The sequence below is a fragment of the Plectropomus leopardus genome, chromosome 6 (assembly GCF_026936395.1).
Source record: "Plectropomus leopardus strain MGB_pleo_1.0 chromosome 6, ASM2693639v1, whole genome shotgun sequence".
Lineage (NCBI taxonomy): Eukaryota > Metazoa > Chordata > Actinopteri > Perciformes > Serranidae > Plectropomus > Plectropomus leopardus.
Window position 1 is genome coordinate 27,860,511 of NC_142181.1, and position 20,740 is coordinate 27,881,250.

The 20,740-nt window shown below is 38.1% G+C and overlaps 1 protein-coding gene across 4 annotated transcripts in view; it reads left to right on the forward strand.

Annotated features, from left to right (window-relative positions):
* The window catches only part of stard13b (StAR related lipid transfer domain containing 13b), a 98,843-nt gene that overhangs the window by 62,648 nt on the left and 15,455 nt on the right, over positions 1-20,740 (forward strand). The gene's annotated exons all lie outside the window — the stretch shown is intronic.

Genomic DNA, 20,740 nt, shown 5'->3' on the forward strand with positions numbered 1-20,740 from the left:
CGTGACGGATACACAGAGCTCAGTGTGTTGGCTTGATGTGTGAAGATGTCCCGGAGCTGCATGTACGTACGCTTGTTTTTGGGTGGAGATCTTCACGATCTAATGTTTGCAGGCGTGTGTAGTCTTGTAACCCGGCATGTGTTTTCAGATTACAGATGTCTGGTTTGACAGCAAACTAACAATTTAGGTCATCTGTGACAAGGACAGAAATATGTACATGTTTGAAGTGGTATCGAGTCATTTTAACAGCTTTTACTTGTACGTTTATTGTCAGGAGAGATTTCTGAAATACTTATAAATGCAGTTTGCCTTGATTTCACTGCAGTATGACCATTTTCAATCCAGAATTTGGCATTTTCTATGGTTTTTAACAACTTTCAGTGACCAAAGAGAACCTGAAGATTTGAACTGTTATATTTGAACTCCTCAATATCATAAATCATTAATTGTTAAATTCCACCTAATATATACAATCGTGATCCTCATCTTCCATGAAAAATTCAATTTTTTAAGCTAGTTACATGTATTCAAAATCACATCAAATTGCTGCAAATGTAGAACTATAACCTGTACAATGTGTTGACCCCACATCATTTTTAGCAGTATGTTTGAGAAAATGAATACAAACTTTACTAATATTTCTCACACATGGTGAATAACACAATTATCTCCAGTTATCTGTTTCAAAGATGATAAAAGACTAAAAAAGATAAAACTCTTTTCCAACTACTTTAATGGACTGTCTAGAGTACTGTAATTATGCAGTCTTATGCAATCTTCTTGCCTTATTTTGGTAATTGCTGTTTTTTAATCTGATGTGCTCTAAATGCCTTAATTGAGCAATTTTCTTGCAGTGTGGCAGCAAGAGCAACGTTTTCACCCTACATGAATCGTATTTCCTGAATCACCTTGAGTGATGCACATGTTTTAAATGCAAGGGATGGCGAGCTAGTTTTTTTTAACACTTTAACACCTGGATTGCAATCACTTTTCTTGTGCTGCGTTTCATTGCCTTTTACAAGCATGGGAAAATTGGTTTGACTTCCTTTAAAAACATGAGGGAAAATGCAATTAGCAACTTGACAAGAAATATCCAGCTAACTGTAAAAAAAAAAAAAAAAAATTAAAAATTAAAAGGTGACAAAAAATGACCTGAAAATTTGCCTGGGGATAATTATTATAAAGAAAACAAGGGAAATGTCTAGATCGTTTTCTATATTTCTACATTTCATAATTATTTATTAAAAATATAATATAAATATTAAATATAATAATATTAAATATTAAATGAAATTTAATAAAGTATATATATAAATATATACATCTTTTTTGAAAGAACCTTTTAAGGTAATTTTCTTGATTATTTTTGTTCTTCACTTTTATTTCTTGTTTATCTTCAGGTAATTTTCTTGTAACTTTTTACAAATTTCTTGCATTTTTGGCTAGTTTTTGTGAAGTTGTAAATTGCCTTCTTCCCAAGCTTTAGGGAGAAATCAAGCCAATGTGTTCAGGTTTTAAAGGGTTAAGGGAATGTCTGCAGAGCCACAGGACTGATCTCTCTGTGATGCAGTGGCTCCTGCATTCCAGCTGGCTGGCCCTGTTGACTTAGCAGGTTGAAAGTGAGAGGGGGCCATGGTGATGGGCAGGGTTGCTCATGTATTGTTTCACCCCGAATTCCAGGGAAGCCTGCGGGGTCTTAGTCATGTTTCCGATTTGATAGCGTTTCAAAGCCATAGGAGCTATGTGTGTGGGTTCTCACTGAGTCCACCATGACTAGCCACTGACAAAATACCAGGATGGACCGTAGACCCACAGGTTCCTGTTGTCTGATCATTACATCTCCTCAGTTTGGAGAGTCGATGGATATAAATGCACAGCTGTGGGGAGAAACAGGCGTTTGACTTCTGCACAGTGGATTGTTGTGTAAGGGAAAGGGCCTGTTTTCATTGGGAGGAATGTGGCTCTTTTCCGGGAAATATTCCTTGGATTTTGGAGGAGTGTTACATACTCCATCACTCTGGAGAGGCTACTGTGTTTCTGCAGCTTTCTGCTCCAGCTGCCTCGATTCCTATTAAGGGTCCATATTCTCAGGATTTCTGCAGCTGCTGTTGCTACTCATGTATTTAAAGAGATACATTGCCTTTTTTAACCAGTTTTGCATCATAACAACAGGGGTAGTATGTGTAGATGGACTGTGGTATACTTCCCTCCATCTTCCCAGCGCCCAGATCTCCTTGCTCATCTTTCAGCTCAACTCCACTGGCTCTAGGGCTGTTACTCAAACTACAAATTTTACATCCATATTTTTGTATGCCACCATGGACAAAACCTGCCCCTTTCTCTCGGCTCAAACTTTGATCAAACTGTAAAACTGGACAGTGATGAACAAATATAAACCAAGATTCTGTTACTGTTTTGCCTATTTGTCCCCCAAAATGATTTCAGACAAATATGGTAATATATGGTAACATATAGTAAGTGTTTGGCTGTAATAGACAAATTTGTGAACAAGAAGTGGGTGCTGTATGGTTTCTTATAATGCAGGCTGAAAATATTGAGTTCAAACTGTAAAACTAAGCAGCCCCAATCAAATATAAACCAAGATACTGTAATTGTGTTGCCTATATATCATCCAATTGTTACAGTTCAACTGTAAATCATGATTGTTTCTTCTCAACACTCACCTTCATATTGCCTGTGGAAAAATGTCCAAGCTCGTATTACATCACATACTAGTGGGAGATTTTATAGGTCCACTGTGGCGCAGTGCATACTGGTAGTTTTAGGTTTTCTACCTCTTGAGCAAAAGCAAATGTCACAGCACCCTTTTTTTCCCTCTAGTCATATAGCATAGCACACAAATCATTTTTTAAAATGTTTTGTGTCATTACAGCATAGACAACCTAGTTTCAGAAAAGACCATCTTATTAGCAGTGACATACTTCTTTAATGCATGTGTGTCCATTATTTTCTATTCAGGCCATCATAAACAAAAATCTTCTGAATAGTTCCTTGAATTGTTTACCAAAAGTTCTTCTTTTAGCAATGTCATAGCGAAACTGTTTTTTTTCAGTGGACCATTTTTTTTTATCTTAATAGAACATTTTCTGAAGGTGATTTTTCTTTACTATATATATTTATATGCAAACGGGAAATCATTTGCTATCTTGTTTTCTTTCCTTGAGAATCTTTTAGATTGTGATTACTGGGTATGACATTTATGGAATATAAGAAAATGTTAAGATGTATTGAGAGGCTTGTTTCATACATGATTATTGACTAGTTCAACTGGGATTTCAGCAAATGCATTCCATAGTAATATGCCAAAATCCAGTTTTGAATGCACACATTCATAGCATTAGATGATGGTTTTCAGCTGTTTTCCTTGTGCACCAAGCTGGACTGTAGAGAAAACCAGACTATTCACAGATTGCTCACTTATGTAAAAGTGTTTCTGTGTAGCCGCATGGAAAAGTCCTGGAAACTTCATCTGCGCTTCAGTGGAAACCCCGAGCAGCTGAAGGCTACACCATGACTAAAAGCTTCCTCGCTGACTGTAGCTGTTTGGTTCTTTTCCCTCATTGAGGAGCCGTTGTGTTTGAGACAAGAAGCTCTGTCCAGTGTGACCTCTCTGTGGCCCTTCTTCATGGCCTCATTGACCTCTGAGCAGCCAGCGGGCTCCGATCTCTGCCCTGGAATGGCCATTAGTGCATTCTGCCATGGTTCAGGACGTTGTGCGTCTCTTGTCAAATGGCAGAAGTTATTGCGTGGCAGCTGCGAGCTTATCATGAATCTGTCTGTGTCCTGGAGTTACAAAGCGTGCCTTTTATTTGGCTGTCATGGTTGAAAGGCTTGTGTCGTTCAGGTTAATGTGCTATCAGCCACATTTGTTGCTGTTTGCTCAGTACTACAGGACATATTCACACATCATGTTGCATATTGTTTTACTGTTTACAACTGTATTTTTTCTGAAAATGTCTCTCATATTAACACCTAGTGTTTATCCTGGTTAACCCTTTGAATCCTGGAGCAGCATCACTTTTCTGCATTCAGACATCTTTCACATGCATTTAAATCTTTGAAAGCTGGGCAAATTGGTTTGATTTCTTATGATAACATGCCTAAAAAGGCAAGGAGATGTCCCACAAAATGTAAGAAATCAAGAAAAGAAAAAGACCTGAAAAGAGAGCGAATTACTAGAAGATAATATAAACATAAAAATGTCCATGACTATTATTGGAATAGCTTATCTACATTTATTTATGTTTTGTTTGTTTTTATTTGCACTGTTCTTTTCTTGCTAATTTTTTGATAATTTTCTTGTAACTCAGAATTTGTTTTGTTTTTGAAAGAAATCAAAGTAATTTGTTGAGATTTCAAAGGGTCAAGAGAAGTTTAATGAGAAAGTTTTAATCTTCTGCAAACCTTAAATGCACTTCAACAGAAAAAACCTACCTTGCAAGAAGCAAAACATTTCCGAGCAGGATAATAACGTGTAACACTTACACACTTGAAGATTCAAAATAGCGTAGAGTGGATTGGAACACTTGAGCTTGTTAAGAGGACAAGCTCTACCCTCCTTCCTCTGTTCCCCCTCTGACTAGCAGATGGATAATTGTTAGAAACCAGCTCTGTAAAGGGCTTCAATTGTTCTGTCTTTTGAGAAGTTATAACGGTAAAAAAGGCACTTCAAGGTGAGGAATCTACTCAAACTGTGTCCGCTCCCACTCAAGACTCGTCTCTCAAAAGCACTGAATTATTCATCAGTGGTCTGCTCCAACATGTTGCATGTTTGATCATCTGCATGTGAAACAAATATAACTGCTCCTTTATTCAAATGGAGGTTTGATCATAAGTGAAGATGTGGCCTCGTGCATTGTTTGTTTAGTACACACAAACCTACTTTATCTTTTATTCATGAACCTCTCTGTTCTAGATGGGAATACTGTGCAGATTTTGTTTGCTACCTTCATAGGGTGGTAAATAACACTGACAGGGAGCGAAAAAGCAATTTTGACAATATGATTAGCTGCTCATCTTCTTCGAACACCACGTCGCACTTCAGCTAATTAAATCTGTGGCTTGAACTCTTGTTTTGTGCTTAAATTAGATTCTGTTGAACGGTTACTTAATATGCTAAATATGTGTTCAACAATGGAAGTAGCTCACTGCTGGAAAATTATTCAATAAATTGTGGGTTGTAGTGAGACAGCTTAAAAAAGAAAAAGTAGTCAAAAATATGTCCTCCTGAGACCCGTAAGAAAAAAAAAAGGTAGATTTTTTTTTTTTTTTTACATAATTAAAGTAATTGGGATTTAAGAAACAAATCACAAACACATTATTCATTAATTTTTTATAACATATCCATTGTTGTAGACATCTGGTCAATGTTTTCCATAAAATTCAAATTTAATTACAGTAACTTACAGTAAATTTACATGAAAAGATTAAATTCTTTTTTAAGAAATGTAATATTAATGGTACTGTATATGCATTTAACTGGTAATGCATAGTGTCAGTGCGTGTGTTTACATGTTTTAGTTTACATGTCATTTCTAATCTAAAATGGGTGCTGGGTGTCAAAAATGTCTTCTCCAGGCCAGGCTTCTTCTCAGCCAATATGTCCTCCTGAGCATTCAAAATCCCGCTCTTCTGTCTTCCTCTGTTTTTTTCTTGTTTTCTTAAGTATGGAATTGGTTGAAAATGAGAAGAACCAAGTCACACTGTCCCCCACAAAGGACATGGGTTAAAATGTGCCTTTTGAAAGGCTTAAAGTCAACATACACTGTTAAAATCTTGGTAGAGTATAGTTAAGACTCTCATAAATATAAAAACAACACTCATGTAAAGAATAAAAACAATATATTTTTTAAAAATTTGATCACTTATGTCCCTCACTGCCATAAAATATGGTTTTGCGACCCCCCCACCTTTTGAAAAGAAATTATTGGTCTCAGCCCCATTTGTGTACATCACTAAAACCCCAGGATGTTCTTTTTACAGTAAGTTAGGACTCAAATAGATTGCTTGCAAATTGCTTATTTCAGATAAAGTTGTTAGTGGCATGTCCCCTACAGGACAAACATGAATTGCTGGTTCTCAGGAGAATATCAAAAAATAAAATATAAATCAAACTTTTTATTAAAATGATCTCTGAATGATTGAGAATGCCTGTTTGAAACATATAAGCATGCAATATAATGATATATTGATATGTTAAGGCAAGTTTCCATTATTCTAATATTTTTTTTCATATCCAGGCAAAGCGGTTAAAGAGAAGAAAATACATCTTGTTGAATCCTAAAAGTAGCATTTAACATTTTATTTCAGATGCATCCTCATATATAAATACATGGATCACAGTTCAACTGCCAATAGATCTGACTTGACTTCAGCTCTGAGTCAGCCCTGAGACAGCTTCCTGTCCATCCTGCCCACAGTTGGTTTTCAGTTGTCGGTAATTTCCTGCCCTGCTGATAAAGAACGGGTAAATGATTTAGGAATCTTGTAACAGTTGGGAACAAACTGACTCAACCCAACCATCTCCTGGTACATAAAGGTCACAGTCATAAAGCTCCTATTTAGATTCCTACTTGTTGCCTGTAGGTGGCAGGCAGAGCTCATATCCTTCTGTAAATCTTTGTCCTGTATATGAATCAGTGCAGTTTCTGCACAATTGGAGTAGCTGACAGCTACCACATGTGCAGGGCTAATAATTTACTGTGAGGAGAGCTGAGAAATGCCTCGGCTGCTCTGTAACAGGAACAGATAGTCACATATTAACAGAGCCGTGATGGAAAACTTCTCCTGTTCTCAGGTGTCATATATTACATAGATTAGAAAATGCAAATTTTCCACACAAAAAAAAAGCCACGTTGGCCAACATCCAGCAGAATGTTTTGACCCAAGAATAACTTCTTAGTCATAAAGAAGCTGCAAAAACCTGTCTTGAATACATAAAGCATGTAGGTTAAAATTGTATGCTTATGTTTATATTTTTATGGATTTTTACCAAAGATCCCAGAAAATTAGCTTTCTATAACTGTATGTGTGTTCAAATTTTGCTTTAAAGCACTGTACATTCTTGAGAGTGAATATTTGTATTCATCATAAAGTTCATTTTCTCCTCATCTGCATGTTAAACCATGCCAGAGTTCAGCACTCGGCCGCCCTCCTGTGGTAGAAATGTACATCACATGTCATTAGCTGGAAAAACTGACAGAGGCCTGAAGGCAGCATGCATGCAGACCTCAGACATTCAGCCGCTGTTCCTTCACTTTATAGGCCTTTCAGCCGGGGAGTGACAGTCCGAACACAGCCTGTCATTGATGGCCACACATGACAAATGGTCCCACATTTTCTATCAGAGCTCTGTGTGTGTGTGTGTGTCTGTGTGTGTGTCTGAGGGAGAGACTCTGTGAATGCCCTGATAAGGCAGAACAATCACTCCCAAAATGTTTGGTGTTCCTGATACACCTCATTATACCTAACAACACGCGTTGACAGTATCATCATCTCAAGTGTGTTGCATGAGTGCTGTGAGGCTCCTGAGGCCATCTTATGGCCAGTTCACTTTGATGTCGTTAATTGGGGACCAGTATCCACAGGGATGGCTCTGTGCTTTTATTGTGGAGGTCCTGACAGGGCTTTCTCACGGTAGGGGCCCTTGTTCTGACATTGGACCCCTCTCTACCCTCTGACTCTCTGAGGCCATTCCCAGAGAGGGAGGGAGCCCCTCGTAGTCCCCTCTGGGATCCGGTCCAAAGGAAAGGGAGGTAGACCACGTGGAGCAATGCAGGATTTGACTTTAGAGTTTCCCCTTGCATGTTTTTTCTTCTCTTCTTTTATCTGTATCCTCTATTTTACAGAGCTGTAGTCACACATGACATTTTGTTAGTTTACAGTATCTTTTTACTATTTGCAGTGGTGGAATGTAATGTAAGTACATTTACTCAAGCACTGTAAGTATGTATGCATTTGAGGTACTTGTACTTTACTTTAGTATTTTATTTTCATGCTACTTTACACTTTTTCTCCACTTTTAGAGGGAAATGTTGTACATTTTAATTCATTACATTTATCTGACAGCTTTAGGTACTTTACAGATAAAGATTTTTACATAAAAATCATAAGAGTTTATACAATATGATGTTTGGTTATAACTTATACTACCAAACAATTTAGCTGCAATTGCAGTACAGCTGCAATGATTACTTGATTAATCAATCATTTGACAGAAAATGTATTGCCAACTATTTTGATAAACATGTAAGTATTTGTATTTGTATTTGTATTTGTAACATGTAAGTTTTTAAATTATTTTCAGTTTCCGGGTCTTTTTTTCTTCTTTGAAAATGATTTTGAGTTTCTTTTTCTTTTATTTTAAGTTTTTTTTTTAAATTTTGGGGTGTTTGTTCTATTGTTTTAAAAAAATTGAGGTGTTTTTAGGATTTGTTTTCTATATTAATAATTTTGAGGGTTTCTTTTACAATTGTTACTTCATGGCATGTTTTGTTTTAATTGATATTAGGTTAGATTTAAAACATACTTTTACTTAAGTAAAATTTTCAATTCAGGACTTTTCCATGTAATAGAGTATGTTACAGTGTGGTATTAGTGCTTTGACTTAAGTAAAGTATCTGAAAACTTATTCCACCACTGTTTATCAGCACAAGAGCGCTTTCATCATGAGACATTGATTTGTGTGGGTGCCAGGACATGTGTTAATACTTTCCAGTCATTCTTTGCTAGAGTCGAGATTTCAGGTCAGGAGGCTGAGCGTATGTCACTAATTCATAGTCACTCCCCTTTAGTTGTGTTGTACGGTGCTGTCGGAAAACCAAATTACAGTGTTTATATAGGCTGTCAAAGGGAAGGAAGAATTACAGTCACACAACTGTATATTATGAGTAGGAAAACAGCATGACATAGCAAGGCATGCAGTCTACTGTACGTACATAAAACAACATGTATGGACTTCAAATCACAAACACACACCTTTAGGGGCTTGTGGTATACTGTATGTTGGTGGGACTAAAGACGGATACAGTTTACTGCATGACTATATGGGACACTGTTGAAGCCAACTGTTAAGGAGCTGGCATGAGGGACGAGGACAAGAGACAACTGAAAAAGCTCAGATCAGCGTCTTGCTGAGAGGGACGGAAGAGCACAGCAAAGCAGAAAGAAAGCAGGAGGAAAGAAAAGGAGGTAGAGATGTAAAGATGGAAGTGGACAGAAATGGAGCTGGAGGAAAGCCAAGCAGCCCTAGAGTTGAATTTTCCCATTCTGATATCTGTTTCCAAGCCTTGAGGCCCAGATACACCAAATTGACATCAAAGAATTAGTGGTGATGAAGGCCTACTGTGATGTCACCTCTGTCTCGGCCTATGAGTTGCACTCATACCACCAGTAGGTGGCAGTAGTCTGTATTTGTCATTAAAAAACAGAAACTGGAAGTGTGACAGAATGGAGTCAAGACACTAGTTAGCCAGTTAGCACAATAAAAACACAACTTAATGATTAAAGAACAAATGATGTTTACAGTACATCAGTGAACACCAACACAAACTATTAAGAACCGTTTCTGCCATAGAGCTCAAGTTTGTTCGCTCACCAGTGGCTTAACATTGACTAACAGTCTATTGTTTACCTGATGTGACAGCACCCTTAAGGTCAGGACACACCAAACCAACATCGAAGGACAAGTGGCGGTACAGACAGACTGTTGCATCACCTCATGTCACCTGTGGCTCAGCCTAAAAGCTGAACATGAACAGATCTGAAAGACTATCACCACCAGCCGACCAGCACGCTCCAACAACACGACCAAAGCTAGGGCATAAGATGCCCACCAATGGCTCAATATTGACCAATGGCCAATCGCAGCTTGGTGTGCTGCGACCTTTAGATTTGACTGGAGGGCAGAACAGACACAATACCGCTTCTGATATTTTACATCATGCTGTCTTACTGTTTATATGCTTCCTGGGAAGATTTGTCGCGCTATTATTAACTATGAGGAGCTCACTTTAATGAAAAATATTTTAGAATGAGGACCAAAAACAACATAGAGATAAGAATGGCTGTTTGGTTAAAATAACCATTTCTGAGAGAAGAAAACTGTCGAGTATCATCACCGATAGCGAGCCCTTGATGTGCGTTATCACTGAGGGGCCTGCATTAGTCATGCAGCGCTGTGTTGTTTATTTATCTGCGGATAGGCTGAATAACCTCAGCTGAACAACTTAGCAAAATGATTACTCTGCAAAGATCAATGCTGGGTTGAAGAAGTAGTCTGGGCTTTTGGGAAGGTATGCCTGGATAAAATGAAAAAGGAAACCTCTAAAAGCCAAAGTTGATGTTTTTATCACCAAAGAAACAAAATCCTTCATAAAGGCTTTCAAGATGGTTGTCAAAACACATTCATGGGAACATGGCTGCAGTCCAGTGTCTGGAAGTGTTTAGCTTGTGCATTGTGCCTTGGAAGTGGCTGCAGTATGTATTTCATACAAAGTTTCACTGATTGATTTCTACTTTGTTTAGAGTTGCTGGCTGTAAAGCAGAGGTACTCTGAGATGTGGAAATGATGAGATTTCTTCTCCACCCTCGATGTTTTGGGTCAGAGGTCCATTTTTGGCCTGTAGTGTGATAGAAGTGAAAGAAGGAGAAAGCCTGTCTGTGAAGCTGTAGCACATCGACACTTCCTCAGTTTTTGCTGTTTGCGTAGTGACCCTGAGGAATCAACATGTGGTTGTTAGAACATTTTCTCAAAACTGAGTGAATGTGAGATGTTGTAACAAGTTGGATAAAAACACAGCAGAGCTAACAGTTTGAACTTTGAAGCTTTGGCATGTTCAGAGGTCACGCAGCCTAACATCACAGCCCATTATTTGTCTTCTTGTTGTGAGACCCGAGCAGATCCAGTCGGCTATCATTTCGCAGTTTGAGATCATTTGTAACTGCTTTACTGAAAGGCTATTTGTGGCAACATGAGGCAGTGACTCTGTGATAATCCCTCCCATCTCTCTCCCAGGATGTTGTCTGGTGACTTTGAACCATGTCTGCTTTTACAAACAGTTTGAAGTGATTTTCCATAGTTAAGAATGTTTATAATGTCATGCTGACCCCTTTATGGTTCAAACGTATAACCTTCCTTTAGACAGTGATCCTCTTGATTGTGTGTTCTCAGGCAGGACCGTGTGAAAGAAGCGAATCAGCTTTGATAACCAAAACTACAATAATGGAATAAGGGAAACAACCATCTCAGTATTTAAGGGTGATCCTTCAACTATTATGGTTTTTGTCTCCCTGTCAAAAAACAAAGATACAAGTCCTAATTTTTATTTTTAGCCTATTTTACACAGATATCGCACTATAGGGCCATTACCAAGTCCCTTCTTTATGCTGCCTCTACGTTTTTACACAGAACCAAACGGCAGCATCGTGCTGCTTCAGTGTGTGATTTTAGATAGCATGCCTGCATCTTGGAATCAAAAGAGCTGTGACAGGTGTGTTGTTTAACATGACAGCGTCTGCCTTTAGTGTGACAAATAATGTATGATAACAATGAGTTAACATGGCATTTACTGTCCTTGTTATATGGCGGCTGATCTCATCCTTTGCTCAGAGGGTAAAAAGGCCCCTCACCTCATTGTTTTCCCAATTTGCGGACATGTTGGAGTTACGTAGCTGCTGCTTTTTAAATCTCCCGCAATGTCAAAACGTCACACCCATCGAGCCCATGGTCCCATCCTGCTGGCTTTCCTTCTTACACAGACCTTAATTCAGCACTGTTACTACCATGACTGCCATCTTAAAGGCGAGACAACTCTGCCCCCTGTTCCACAACCGTACTTTTAATGCAGAACAGCGAGGAGTTTTGTTCACTTACTTGACATCAGAAACATAAAAATTAAGTGATAGATGAGCCATTAATTTTATCATATAAAAAGTGCCCTTTTATGTGTGGTTTTTGCTTTGTTTCCTTTGTCCCTGTGCACAATTTTAGACATTCAGCCCTGCTTGATTTTCAGTTTAATACTGATATAAAATTAACGACATATGATAACTCATTAAATAAAATGCAGCTGTGTTTAATTAGTATTTTATATATTTTTTCATGTTTTTCATCAAAGTAATAGTCATATGACAGGAGACCATATGACTCTCCTTCACTTAGCTTCATGGAGGGAACTGACATAATTTTTTTTTTTAAAAGTCAAGATAATTTATTTGTTAATTCAAGCATTTCTTTTATTTGTTGTCATTTCTAAACTGCTCATATGTCATTTGAATGTACAAATAATAAGAAAAACATTTTATATTGTGCATTTTATGTATATTTGTTGCCAATGAAACAGACATTAGCAATATAACATATCATGAGATTTTATTTTTGTTTAAATGTGACTTTCACAGCAGTCATTATAATTGTTAGATGTAGTAGAAAAGACATTTGGTCATGGAAATGACAATGCCAGTTTTACATTACTACAAACATTTTATCAATACATTTCTCTAAATCTTTTTTCTACAAATTTCCAGACCAAAATGGACCCAAGTTGAAGAATGACCCTTAAATGTTGTGTCTGCACATTGTATTTTCATTGGTCACATATAAACGCTGCTGTGACTGGTATTTCCAGACTTGAGAGAGACACAAAAAGAGAAAGAGAGAGAGAGTTGATGGGTTGATGGGTTGTTGCCCCCGAAGATGAAAGGAAGCTCTCTCTGGGTGTCCTTCAGAGGTGAGGGAGAGTGTTACCACAGCTGTGCTGCTCTTGTTTAAATTCAATACAGGACCTCAAGAGAAAAACACAGCTCTGATGACTTTTGACCCAGCAGGCTTTGGCAATGGTCAACAACAGCAGCTCCCTCGCTCACATTGTCATCTTATTTACTCTCAGAATCAATAAGTTCTTGGTGTGTGTGTGTGTGTGTATGTGTCTGCTGTGAAGGGAAAGATGGACAGTCTTCCACCAGTGAAGTCATTAAAAAGACTCTAAAACCAGAGTGTTAACACTAAAAACTTGAAAAATTAACAAATTGGTTAGATTTTTTTCAAAGATATGTGGAAAAGGCAAAGAGCAACCTAACAACACATGGCCCAGAAACTGGCAAGAAATCAAGAAATTGGTAAAAAGTTACAAGCAAATTTCCATTACCTGAAATTAAGCTAAAAAACAAAAATAAGATAAATAAAAAAAAAAATCTAAATATAGTTTTGTGGACATTTTCACCTAGTTTTGGATCATTTTCTAATAATTTTGCCCTTTTTTAAAAACAATTTTTCAGGTAATTTTCTTCATCATCTTTTAGCAATTTCTTACAATTTGTGGGACATTTGTATAATGCCTTTTTCCATGATTTTTAATGGAAAAAAAACATATTAAAGAGTGTAATAGCTTGTAAAAAGACTCTGAACCCTGAATAAGAAAACTGATGTTGAATCAGGTTTTGATGGGGTTAACAGAGAGGACAAATAACTGAGGAAGAAATGTAGAAATGTTCTTTATTTAAAAGTCTGCTATGTATTGTATGAAAAGGCTCTTAAATGAAATCTTGACCTACGCAGGTTCAGAATGCTAATGCCCTCTTGGCACTGGCGTTTCCTTGGCTGGCACTGTGTTTGTCCTCAAGTCCCCGTCCTCCAGGAGGCATTGATGTCTTCTTTGTGTACCCACTTGTTACTGGAGACCTGTGGTCCACTGAAAGGCTCTCTCCACAGGTCACTGTAGACCACAGGGCAAAAGCAGGCCCAGGATTTGCTAGCTCATTTGTATTTGAGGAAATTTCACTGTGGTGTCTTAGCAACTCAGCCCTAGAGCTGATCATTTTAAATCTGCATCCCATGTTGACGGCAGGATAACAGGTCCCCTGTGTGCCCCACAGGATCAAACGAGGGGGCTGGAAGTCCGTGGGTGATTCAACACCGGCGCTCTATAATTACTCGTCCTGCCCTGCAGAGCCAGTCAGCTCATGTGCCAATCACATTACACAAAGTCACATCCACAAAGGCACTGTGTTGTCTTCTCACCTTTGTAGACAGATTACATCTCTGATTTGTCCATTGTCCTTTGTTTCAACACCTTGCCATGGATGATGAGAACTGAAGACTTGTTGTGATATAAACGAGTGGCACCTCCTGTGAGGCTTATGACTGTGGCATATTGTGCTGAGGATGTTGGAGTCTGAGGGACATGTAGAGCTTTGTTAATTAAAACCTGCTCTTGAAAATAGGCAGGCTTTATTCCCACGACATTAGGTGAATTACACGGGGCACTGAGATATTAATCCACGATGTCCATTGCCAACATTCTCCTCAGAGGACCTTAACTTTCACAAATAGAAAACAGGGACCAGGTGCATAAAACTCTGTGGATTCATGACTAAAACTCTGTGTATGCACAGAGACAGAAATGTTCATTTGCATTCTTTTCATCTGATGTATAAAACCGTGTGTATGCCTGGTTCTGTTTTATACATTTTAATCACTGTGGCGCTCGGTGCATGGGCACGGGCCTCATTTCCACAACCAACATTATCAACATCGGTAAGAAATACAATTGAAATTGAAAAGTACAATTTCACAGACTTTGTTGTATCTTCAAGGTTTTCCAATGGTGCCAGAGCAGCCGCCATCATGCATGACTGAAGATAATTGTAGCGTCCGTACCACTAATTCATCAAATTTCTGCATATCATTGTCGTGTTGAAATATCGATCACCATTGTTATTAAATGTCAGTAAGATCAATGCTTCTTTTAGAGCGCTCATGTGGAAACTAACTTTACAAAATGCTCCACATGATAAAACTAAACAATCACTAACAGGGAGATGAATGTAAAATAAAATAATGTAATAAATGTATCACTCAAAGATAATGTAAGATTAACTTTGTGAATGCACATTTGGTTGATATTTTACAGAAGGCATTGCAGCATGCAAAAATGATTTTAAAAAATCTCTGGGGCGCCTGGTGGATCAGTGGATAGAGCAGCACCCCATGTGAAGAGGCTGTGTCCCCGCGGCCCTTTGCTACGCTCACATTGTCCTGTCAATTAAAGGCAATAAAAGTAAAAAAAAAAGTTATCTTGGCAATTATAAAACATTGTTTTCCATTTCTCAACTTATATTTAATCTTGTTTTTATCATATTACCTGCAGCTATCTCATGTGGCTATCTCAGGTGTGCACATTTTCCCTGCATATTAATACCAGTTTATGTTTGAGAAAAGGCGCAGGCATGGTTTTGTGCGTACACATCATTTATGAATCTGGCCCTAGATCTCCTGTGCATCTTTGATTAACAGTCACGTTGCTTTTTGGTCATTGTGTCTTTTTGCTATCATTATTTGTTCTTCCTGTTTGTTCCCCCATGCACAATTACAAACTGTGAGACAGATGGAAATTTGAGGCTATTTTAGGCATGAGACATCAGATGATGTGGTTTTGGGGCAGACTAGAAGAGGGGGCAGTGTGCTTTCCCCTGGCTGTCTGTCTCGTCTTACTTTTACAGTAAGGCTGACTGCTCACTGTGAGTGGGTGTCTGTGTGCAATTAACATCATAAAGGAGAAGAGAGGCCCCTCCTACGTGCCTCCCAGCGTGACGACACCTCTCCGCCAGCCAACCCGCTAGTGGAATTTTTTTTTTTTTTCCATATTGCTGGCTTACTTTCTCCAGGTGTTTTTGATACAATCTCAACAATCTCAGTTATAGTCTGTGTGTTTTTTGACTGATGTATTCAGCTGGCTCATCTGGCTGATTCATTGTGACGTCTCCACAGCAGCAGTGCAGTGTGGGGGAGGAATGGGCATTTTGTAAGGGTCTCCACTGTCAGTACTTATAAATTTAAGCAGTTTGTTTTAGAGTGCTTTTAAAGCTTGGATATGCGCTGAGTGTATTTATTGTTAAATGGTTTGTTAAGGTGACTAAAGTGGACTGCCTGCGTCAATCTGTCTGTGCTTGCAGTCTGGCCCCCAGTCCAGGCCCCAGCGGTGCAAAAGAGTTGTGTTTTACAAGAGGAAATGGCAGAAACGTCACAACGAGACAGGCACAGTGGAAGCAGGATACATATGGAATTCTACTCAAGCTATAGGAAATTTTGGATGGATGTGATGTCCTTACGTAATCACAGCACCACAGTAAATCCCAGTAATTTGAAGTGCTGCTCATTTTATCCACACATTAAAACTAATAGGTTTTCCTTATACACCATAGAGTGTGTGATTCCACCTTTTATAATATCATATAAAAGTGACATAAAAGCAGGTTTTCAGATGAAAATGGGTCTTAAACCAATTCCAATCACTACTGTGTATATATCTTGGCAACTACAGGAAGCAGACACTGTAGGAATATAAAAATGATCAACTCACTCTAATGTTTTCATCTTGGCAAACCCACTCATTACATCCTCTTTTATGAGCATATGTCTTCTTTAGGGATGTTCTTAATGTCCCCAATGTTTAAATAGAAGTTTAAAAAAGTCAAAGTAAAAGTAGAAGTAAAAAAAAAGAAATTACACAGAAATCAGTCACATGAGCACAATTTTATCTTTAAGGTTAGACATTGTTCCCCAAAAAGTATTACAAATATAGTATTATATGAGCCATTTTTTAGATTACAAAATAGTATATAAAATCTGTGGCACGTTGTACAGTATCCGACAAAGCATGACAACAACTCACTAAATAAAATTTAACAATGATCATTTACTAAAAACAAATTTTCCATGAAAATGAATCTTTGTAAATGCCTTTTTATTTCAAAAAAATAATTTCAATATTAAGTTTATCTGACTAGTATTTCTAGTGCTGACTACAATATGATACGAAGCAATGCGATGCCATACAATATGATACGATACAATATGACAAGATAAAAGAGGATATGATACAATGTGCAACAATGCAGTCCAATACGATACGGTCCTAATCGGTACGATACAACTTTATTGTCATGTTACACTGACATTCATTTTGCGGCCTCAGACAACTCCGCTCAGGAGGTTTACACAGAAATCAGACATACAATTAAACAAATAGCACATATCCTTGAAAGCACAATAAATAGAAACATAGCACATAACACTGAGGGTGGTTACATTTTATCACCCTATCAAGTAATTTCTTGCTTCCCTGGTCCCCTTTCATAGTTGTTGTTGTTGTTTAATATTATGTAATTGTTTTTCATATCTTCTTATATTTTACCTGGATAGATGGATAGATGGTGAAACTTGCTGCCTAAAATTGAGGAGTCTGAGATTTATTTGAAATACGAATTAAATCACTTAAGAATATCACTATATATTTTTAGTAGTCATTATCTGTTTGCATTCATGTGTCTTTTGTTCATTGTATTCAAGGAAATCTTTTCAGGTATACTTAAAATAAGGTTTCTTTGTTTTGTGTCAGTGACACAGCAGCCCTGTCACTGTCTCAGATGGCACAGATCGCACACTCCCTCTCATTCATTGATTTTACCTCAGACAAAGCGGCTGAGACGGAGGTGAAACAGACGAAAATATCACCCTGATGATGTTAGCGCCGAGTCTTGTGAGCCGGAGTGCCTCAGCATGATTCACTGCTGCTGATTGCTGACAGTTTATGTCATGGTTTTCCCCTCAGTTCTGCTGCCTACATTTTTCCATTTTATTGACCTGCTGGAACAACATCTGCACTCCCCAAAACCACGCTTCCCTTTTGTTTGTTTAAATGAAAATTTCCCACATTAGTGCTAACACTTCTTGGATGACATTTTGAAAGACTGTAAAAGCTGACATCATTCGATTGGGCCAGAATGACTGGAAACAAAGACAGATATAACAGGAAATGGTAGTAAAATCTTCCCATTTATAAAGAGGGTGTTGAATTACAGAAACAGTCACAGAATTGAGAGGAAATGCTCGCTGTTTGGGCTGAAGCAGAGATCTCTGCCAAAAATGTGCTGAGTTGGGTATGAAAGAGTTGTCGTGGGCAGAGCTGGGTAGGAGGGTCGGGCACAAGGAGCTGAAGGGGGAGGGAGAGGGGGGTGAACGTTAGGATGCCTGCCACAGAAAGGGGTGGGTTGAAGGAGAGATTTAGTGTTGGGACAGGCACATGGAGGTTGGGGGTAGATGGAAAAAGAAAAGGGACAGAAGGAGCTGTGGATCTGAGCTCAAACTGCAAGCTGTGTTCAGAGAGAGAGCAGGAATGTGGCTCAGCGTGGGAATGAAGATGCTCTGACATGTTGAGAGACACTTTTTAGTCTTGACGGATATATAAAGCACTCTGGCTTTATGATGAAAATATCCCGTAAGTACGCAATAATTTATTATCGGAAGTAAACTATAGCGATCGTTGATTGAAGGATTTGGAGTAGACATATTAAGGCCTGTGCTCCAATGATGATGATGGCTTGTTGAGGTTTTTTTTCTGTTTTCCAAAACAAAAACTTTTTAACCCTAACCCTAACACCAAGCCTAACCCAAAATCTGACAAGTTGATTTTACTTGAAAAAATCTAAGAAACTGATTGCCTTGAAAAATGCTAGTAAATGTAACCATGAGTCATAACTTATGTTTAATTTATATCTAATCATTAAGTTAACTAAAAATTTAGTTATATTACTACGATTGTGAAGTCGTTGCAACGTCACAATTAAATCAATCTTTCTGAGTTTTAGAAGCTTTAGTAGTTTACTGTGCTATATATCTGTATTCTGCTGGTTGCAAACTAGTCAGTCATATTTGTATATTCGTACACATGTTTACAAAAACAGGACTCGCAGATCTCCCAACTTCATCATTGGCAAAATCATCTTTGTGATGATCATGTTCAGTCAGACTAACTTGCTTTACTGGAGTTGCTAACACCAAGAAAGAACAAGGTAATTTACTTGTCATTTTTAAGTTGAAGCAACGTTGCAAAATTAAGTAAATGCAGCTAAATTTCAAGGAAACTTAACAATAAGGCATATATTTAGATGCATTTTTATTTTTTCTTTCCTTTTTAAAGGCAATCGGTTTCTAAGATTAATTTAAGTAAGATAAACGTTTCAGATTTTACAGTGGCAGACAGATGCAGCTCAGGACAAAACAAAGCATATTATCAAACATCTTGAAAGTTTTTTTGCATGAAGTTGGCTGCAAACATTCTCTAAAAGATTGGAATGTGAGCAAGCCTTTAAAGCTGTCATAATTTTTGGCAGTGCTTGTGTCTGCTAAGCCCACACGCTGTCCAAGTGTGCCATATGTTTTCCTGCAGCACTTTGCAACATGTCATATCTAAGCATTGAATTGCATAACCAGCGTTCTTGATAGTGAACGTTGCATAAAGCGAACTGTGAAAGAAGGAGTTGCCTTTGCCACAGATACTTAAGTCGTACACAGCTTTTGACATTCTGTGCCATTGTGTCGCAGCCAAACTGGGTTTCATCTCTTTGTGAAACTGTAATTTTATACTGCACACAGTTTTAAAGCCACAGGTTGTCGAGGGCAAACACAAGTCCTCATTCTTTGGCACGATGCCCGCCCAGCCTTTTATCCACAAGAGGTTTCCTTAGAGAGAGGATGAGAGGACAGAATGTCTCGGTATCGTGTTACAGAATGCCAAACAGAGAGGAATTCCCAGCTCATGTTACTTGCTCCCGGTGGTCAAACCTGTGGCTGTGGGACACAAGAGGACCTGGCAGAGCTCTCACTATGTTGAATAATACAGGTCTGATATTATCCACCTGGGAGGGAAGCCTAGCTGCACAGAAAGCATTTAGCTCCTGGTGATACAGGTGGGAACAGAGCAGAGAGGCTCCTGTCAGCATGTTGACTCAACTGCAGGTTTAGGGGGTAAACTTTTTTTTTTTGTCATCCAAGGACACAGGGAACTGTTAATATTTACTCAGTTGTTGGTCAGTCTAAAGCCCAAAGTCACTTTTCATTGATTTCTCCATGACACAGAGGTGAAGCAGCGCAGTGAGTCCTGGATCAACTATGTTTGTGGGGAAACGGGTGATAGCAGTATCTTCATTGCAAGGTTACGGTCGCTGTAATTACACAGTATTGTGTGATGAATGGCTGCGGTTCATGTTTCAGCTGTAGTGTGACAGGCACAGACAGGGAGTGGAACTGAGACCTCAGATGTGTGATGGGAGAGCAGTTTGTTACCCATGGGTGCCGTTTAGGTCTATTTTTTTTTGGATGTAAGGTGTTATTTTCGCCTTTATTAATATTAGTGATACCTTCATCACAGGTGTGTTTTTGAGAATAAGGAGCAGCTGGAAATTAAATGGATTTTTAAAGAAGCACCGGATCTGGTGAGAATGTTTTCATGTTAGATTTAAAGTCTCGGCTTCATGTCAATGTCATTTTACAACATTGTGATTTGATCCTAACATTGTAGCTGTAGAGTGACTGACTTTTGATAGTAAGGGATGGAAATAATTGTGTATTTTGCAGCAGAATCCCCTGCTCACGAGATTTCAGATATTTAAATTAGATTTTTTTTCCAGTTTAAGACTACAAGTAGCTTTTTTATATAGTAGTTATTTTTTCAATGAATCAATTAATTGTTCAATCCACATAACATCAGGAAAAAGTGTAAAATGACATCTTCAAATTTGATTTCGCAAAGGACTGTGGAAAGCAGAACATATTCACATTTGTAATCATATTAAAGTAAATTTTTGGCATCCATGTAAAAAAACAAACAAAAAAAACACCCTAAACAAATAATCTTTTGTGTTTTTCTGATGATCAGCTAAC